The sequence below is a fragment of the Cervus canadensis genome, chromosome 5 (assembly GCF_019320065.1).
Source record: "Cervus canadensis isolate Bull #8, Minnesota chromosome 5, ASM1932006v1, whole genome shotgun sequence".
In the NCBI taxonomy this organism is placed as follows: Eukaryota; Metazoa; Chordata; class Mammalia; order Artiodactyla; family Cervidae; genus Cervus; species Cervus canadensis.
This window is the reverse complement of record NC_057390.1, coordinates 59037729-59044481: the sequence shown is the minus strand read 5'-3', so window position 1 is coordinate 59044481 and position 6753 is coordinate 59037729.

Below are 6753 nucleotides of genomic sequence, written 5' to 3'. Positions count from 1 at the left end.
GCCATGAAGTGATGGGACTGGATGCCATGATCTTAGTTTTCTGAATGTTGAGCTTTAAGCCAATTTTTTCACTCTCCTCTTTCACTTTCATCAAGAGGCTCTTTAGTTCTTCTTCAATTTCTGCCATAAGGGTGGTGTCATCTGCATATCTGAGGTTATTGATATTTCTCCTGGCAATCTTGATTCCAGTTTGTGCTTCACCCGGCCCAGTGTTTCTCATGATGTACTCTGCATGTAAGTTAAATAAGCAGGGTGACAATATACAGCCTTGACGTACTCCTTTTCCTATTTGGAACCAGTCTGTTGTTCCATGTCCAGTTCTAACTGTTGCTTCCTGACCTGCATACAGGTTTCTCAAGAGGCAGGTCAGGTGGTCTGGTATTCCCATCTTGTTCAGAATTTTCCACAGTTTATTGTGATCCACAGAGTCAAAGGCTTTGGCAGAGTCAATAAAGCAGAAATAGATGTTTTTCTGGATTTCTCTTGCTTTTTTGATGATACAGCAGATGTTGGCAATTTGATCTCTGGTTCCTATGCCATTTCTAAAACCTTCTAGAAACCATTTACTCATTTAGTAAATGACAAAGCCATTTATATAAATGTTTTGTTTTTTCATTGATTTGATATATGCTGATCAATGCTTGTATGGACTTATAGGCCCTCTCCCCTTCTTTTCTCTTCTCTCCCCTTCCCTCCTCTTCTCATCTCTATACTCCCTCAAGAATCTCATACACATCTATCCTTTCAATTATTAGCTACATGTTGACAACTTCTGAATTTATATCTTCATTCAGGTTTCTCTTAGATCTAGACTCATATATCTAACTGCCTTCTTAATATTTTGAGATAGCTAGTACATTGACATTCCAAGTTAGACATATCTATTACTAAACTTATGGTGCTAATTCTTTCTCTTCTCCAGTGTTTCCTACCTCATTAAATAGTCCCACCATCCTCTCAGTTGCTCTTGTCAAGAACCCAGGAATCATCAACTTAGAAATCATCCTTTTTGTTGTTTTAGTCGCTAAGTAGTGTCCAACTCTTTTATGACCCCATGAACTGCAGCCCACCAGGCTCCTCTGTCCATAGAATTCCCAGGCAAGGATACTGGAGTAGGTTGCCATTTCCTTCTCCAGGGGATCTTCTCAACCTGGAGACTGAACTCACGTCTCCTGCATTGGCAGGTGGATTCTTTACCCTTGAGCCACCTGGGAAGCCCAGGAACATCATCCTTAACATCTACCTGTTTCTTAGCCCCTTTGTCCAACCAGTCACCAAGTGCTATCAATTCTTTCTATAAGGATACTTCTCAATCTGTTTACTGCTCTTTGTCTTTATCACCACCACCTTAGCCCAGCACCTGGATCACTCAGACTCCAGCTGCAATAACAAAAAACACACTGAATTACTTAGACAATAGACATTTATTTCTAGCAGTTATGAGATCTGGGAAGTCCCAGATCAAGGTGCTGGTAGATTGAGTTCCTGGTGAGAGCCTTCTTCCTGGCCTACAGACAGCCACCTTCTCACTGTATCCTCACATGATGGAGAGACAGTGGTATCTCACACTCTTCCTCTTCTAATAAGGGCACTCTCCCCATCATGGGGATTTCACCCTCACAACCTCATTCAAACTTAATTACCCCCCCAAATTCCCACCTCCAAATACCATCACAATGGGGGGTGAAGGCTTCAACATATGCATTTGGGTGTGGGGGCCACAAACATTTATCCCTAACAGATAGCTTTCCAGTTGCTAGTTCCACATGTTTTCTTGGTTATGTCCACTAATTCATTCTCCACAGAATGGTCAAACTGATCTTTTAAAAACATGTTTGTGTCATCCCTTTTCACAGAGTCCTGTAAAAACTTATAATCAAGTTCAAATTCTACCATGATCTATAACTCCCTGAGTGGTCTGACTTAAGCCTACTTTGGCCTTTTCACTGTTCCTTCTGCTTACCTAGCTGCTTCATGTCCTGGAGTTTCTTTCTGTTGGCTATTTCCACTGCCTGTGAGTCTTCCACTACTATTGTTCCACCACCACTATTCCCTTTCCTTGGCCAATTCCTATTTATTTTTCAGTTTAAATGCTGCTTCCATGGGCAAGGATTCCTTGTTCACCTACCTTAAATTACACTCACCTTTACAAGCTTTCACAGCTTCTTTTCTTTTCCATGACAAAGTATCCCACCTGTTGTTGGACAGTTCTGTAATGCTTTGTTGAATGTCTCTTTTCTGTATTCCCTCTCCAACCCACCCCAGATTGTGAGTGCTTTGAGAGCATGAACTGAATCAGTCTTGTTTACCGTTAGCATCTAGGACCCAGAAATATGTTTGATAAATATACACTGAGTCTGAATGGATGTTTTGTCTATTGGAAAAGTAGGATTAAGGGTTAACCTAAAAGGGGGTTAGGGACTGTTGGTATACGAAAATTTTCCTTATCTCTTCATTCTAATAAGAGATTTAGAATCAGAATATTTCCTTCACACTAACAGGGATCATGATTTTGACAAAAATTAACCTCATTCTGAGGAAAAGTACTGAGATAGCCTCTAGCATACTGGGGCAAAAGGCAGGCAGCTCAGGCAGGCAGTAAAGAATTTCCCTCTGATGCCATTAACTAGAGAGATGTGCTGACCACCTGGAATAGAAGCAGTGCCCACTGGCATGCATCAGCAAGCCAGTTTAATCATAAAGACAGAGCCACTAGACAAGCTTTTTGTTTGCTCACCGATTTGATATATGCTTGTTGTAGGGATCTGTGGGGAAAAAAACTATCACCAGTCTGACTTTCAATTTGTAATAGCCACAAAAATACTTACTTGGTAAATGGGACCTGTATGCTCTCTCTTTACCATTTCTTTTGCTATGTATACTGAGCTGTAAAATAAAGTTGGGATAAACTTCAGTTCAGTTCAGTCACTCAGTCATTTCTGACTCATTGCGACCCCATGAACTGCAGCACACCAGGCTTCCCTGTACCTCACTAACTCCCAGAGCCTATTCAAACTTATGTCCATCGAGTCAGTGATGCCATTCAACCATCTCATCCTCGCCGTCCCCTTCTCCTCCTGCCTTCAATCTTTCCCAGCATCAGGGTCTTTTCCAATGAGTTGGTTCTTTGCATCAGATGACCAACGTATTGGAGTTTCAGCTTCAGCATCAGTCCTTCCAATGAATATTCAGGACTGATTTCCTTTAGGATGGGCTGGTTGGATCTCCTTGCAGTCCAAGGGACTCTCAAAAATCTTCTCCAATATCACAGTTCAAAAGCATCAGTTCTTCAGTGCTCAGCTTTCTTTATAGTCCAACTCTCACATCCATACATGACTACTAGAAAAACCATAGCTTTGACTAGACAGATCTTTGTTGGTAAAGTGATGTCTCTGCTTTTTAATATGCTGTCTAGGTTGGTCATAGCTTTTCTTCCAAAGAGCAAGCATCTTTAAATTTCGTGGCTACAGTCACCATCTGCAGTGATTTTGGAGCCCCCCAAAATAAAGTCTCTCACTGTTTCCATTGTTTCCCTATCTATTTGCCACAAAGTGATGGGACCAGATGCCATGATCTTAGTTTTCTGAATGTTGAGCTTTAAGCCAACTTTTTCACTCTCCTCTTTCACTTTCATCAAGAGGCTCTTTAGTTCTTCTTCACTTTCTGCCATAAGGGTGGTGTCATCTGCATATCTGAGGTTATTGATATTTCTCCTGGCAATCTTGATTCCAACTTGTGCTTCATCCAGCCCAGCATTTCACATGATGTACTCTGCATATAAGTTAAATAAGCAGGGTGACAATATACACAGCCTTGATGTACTCCTTTCCTGATTTGGAACCAGTCTGTTATTCCATGTTCTAACTGTTGCTCTTGACCTGCATACAGATTTCTCAGGAGGCAGGTAAGGTGGTCTGGTATTCCATCTCTTTAAGAATTTTCCACAATTTATTGTGATCCACACAGTCAAAAGCTTTGGCATAGGTAATAAAGCAAAAGTAGATGTTTTTCTGGAACTCTCTTGCTTTTTTGATGATCCAGCAGATGTTGGCAATTTGATCTCTGGTTCCTCTGCCTTTTCTAAATCCAGCTTGAACATCTGAAAGTTCATGGTTCATGTATTGTTGAAGCCTGGCTTGGAGAATTTTGAGTATCTGCTAGTGTGTGAGATGAGTGCAATTGTGCATTAGTTTGAACATTCTTTGGCATTGCCTTTCTTAGGGATTGGAATGAAAACTGACCTTTTCCAGTCCTGTGGCCACTGCTGAGGGAGTCATGAAGGAGGAGAAGTTTCCACACAATAGGAAACCCTCTCACAGGTGGGTTTGTGGGGAGTTTTGGAATCTCAGAAGGCAGCATAACTGGGAGAAAAAAAAAAACCAAAACAAAACTCCCACAGAATAGACACCTGATAGCAACTGCCGGAAAAGAGAACTTTCCATGAAAGGCTCTAACCTAACAACTTAAGGTGCAGCCTGGCCCACTCACAGAACAAAGGATTGAGCAAATACCAAAAGACAGCTACCCTGCTCTCAAATACCAAAAGAGACCCTCCCTGCCCCAGAGGCAGAGAAGCAGGCTTTCGACAGCCAGAGCCTGAAGGCAAGGGGCTGCTACAATCTCAGCCCCAGAAAGGGCATCTTCCACCAAACTGTGAGCAGGCTCCCAGCTGCTAACCACATTTTCATGAGATCCTGGATGGTTGACATCCACCAGGAGGGTCTCGGCCTGAGATCAGCTCTTCAGAGGAGACATATGGCACATCTGAGACAGTGCTCTTGCGGTACAACCAGGAAACCAAGCGGCCGGGACCAGGGAGGTGATTAAGAAACATGGCCCACCTGGAACAGTGCTCACCAAGCACCTGGTTGCCTGAGCTGCTCAGACCTGAGAAGGGCACAAAATGCACACCCAGCCCACAGAGACTGAGGCAGAACTGTGTCTGAGTGTCTCCTGTGGAGGTACGGGTTAGCAGTGGCCTGCCACAGGGGCTCTGGGTGTAGCAGACCTGGGTTTGGCACAGGCCCTCTTGGAGGAGGTCGCCATTAACCCCACCATAGAATCACCAGAACTTACACAGGACTGGGGAAATAGACTCTTGGAGGGCACAAAAAAAACCTCATGTGCACCAAGACCCAGGAGAAAGGAGGAGTGAGCCCACAAGAGACTGACCCAGACATGCCCATGAGCATCCAGGAGTCTCCGGAGGAGGCGTGGGCTGGTGGCGGCCTGCTGCAGGGCTGGAGACACTGAGTGCGGCAGTGCATGCCTGGGGCCTTTAGAAGGTGGTCGCCATTATCTTCATTACCTCCACCAGAGTTTGGTCTCAGGTCAAGCAATGGGAGGGAACCCAGCCCTGCCTATCAACAGAAAATTGGATTCAAGATTTACTGAACATGGCCCCACCCATCAGCTCAAGACCCAGTTTCCCCCTCAGTCTCTCTCATCAGGAAGCTTCCATAAGCCTCTTATCCTTATCCATCAGAGGGCACACAGAATGAAAACCACAATCAGAGAAAACTAACCAAACTAGACCACAGTCTTGTCTAGCTCAATGAAACTATGAGCCATGCCATGTAGGGCTACCCAAGACAGATGGGACATTGCAGAGAGTTCTGACGAAACGTGGTCCACTGGAGAAGGGAATGGCAAACCACTTCAGTATTCTTGCTTTGAGAACCCCATGAACAGTATGAAAAGGGATAAACTTAGAAGAGTGGAAATAGGCTTCTTCTTTATAAAGGAGGAATACACAAAAATAAGCTACACGTTTTGTAAAATGCTTCATTCTTACAACAAAATATGGGAACAGTTTCTTGGATTTGTGAACTGGTCTAGGAGTATGATTCTCGCTTAGGGTGCGAGAGGTCCCAGGTTCAAATCCCAGATGAACCCACCTTTGTTTGGACTTCGCTGGCGGCTCAGACGGTAAAGCATCTGCCTACAATGTGGGAGAGCCAGGTTCGACCCCTGGGTCAGGAAGATCCCCTGGAGAAGGAAATGGCAACCCAATCCAGTACCCTTGCCTGGAAAATCCCATGGATGGAGGAGCCTGGTAGGCTACAGTTCATGGGGTCACAAAGAGTTGGACACAACTGAGCGATTTCATTTAAAGAATACCTAAAATATTAAATTCATCTCATTGATTATTTCCTAAGTTATTAGACATCTATTACCAAGCAAAATCTTCCCTACATGTTTCTTTTCTTACAAGTAATGAGAACCTTCAAATTCCATACTTTAGAGAAAGTCTTAGCTTTTCTTTGGAGAAGGGGAATCTGCTATTTTTTGGATTCAAATAATAAGTAATTCCACTTAACACAATTCTTTGCTTTTCAGTAGTTTGTTGCTGTAGCATTCCAACGTGACAATATAATATGGGACAAAGGGCATGGGACAGAAAGTGGAAGTCCTTAAACCTGGTTTCTGATTGGAAACCAGCTCCTGCCACTAACATGTTATTTGTCTCAGCCCTTTGGACCTCCATTTCCTCATCTGCAAGTGAAAAGCCTCTTGTGTCCAAAAGTCATCAATTTCAATGATTTTTTTTTTTTTTTTAGTTTTTCATTTTTTTCATTTTATATAGCTCCCTAAAAGTTAATAAATAAAAGTATGGAAGGGGAAAATACTGTTTTAAATCTAAAATGAGATTTTTGGAAATAAGACTTCTAGATTGAAATAAAATTCTGACTGAGAACTTGGTAACACTCAGGAATTCACACAAATAAAAAGAATAAGGCAAGAAGAAAACAC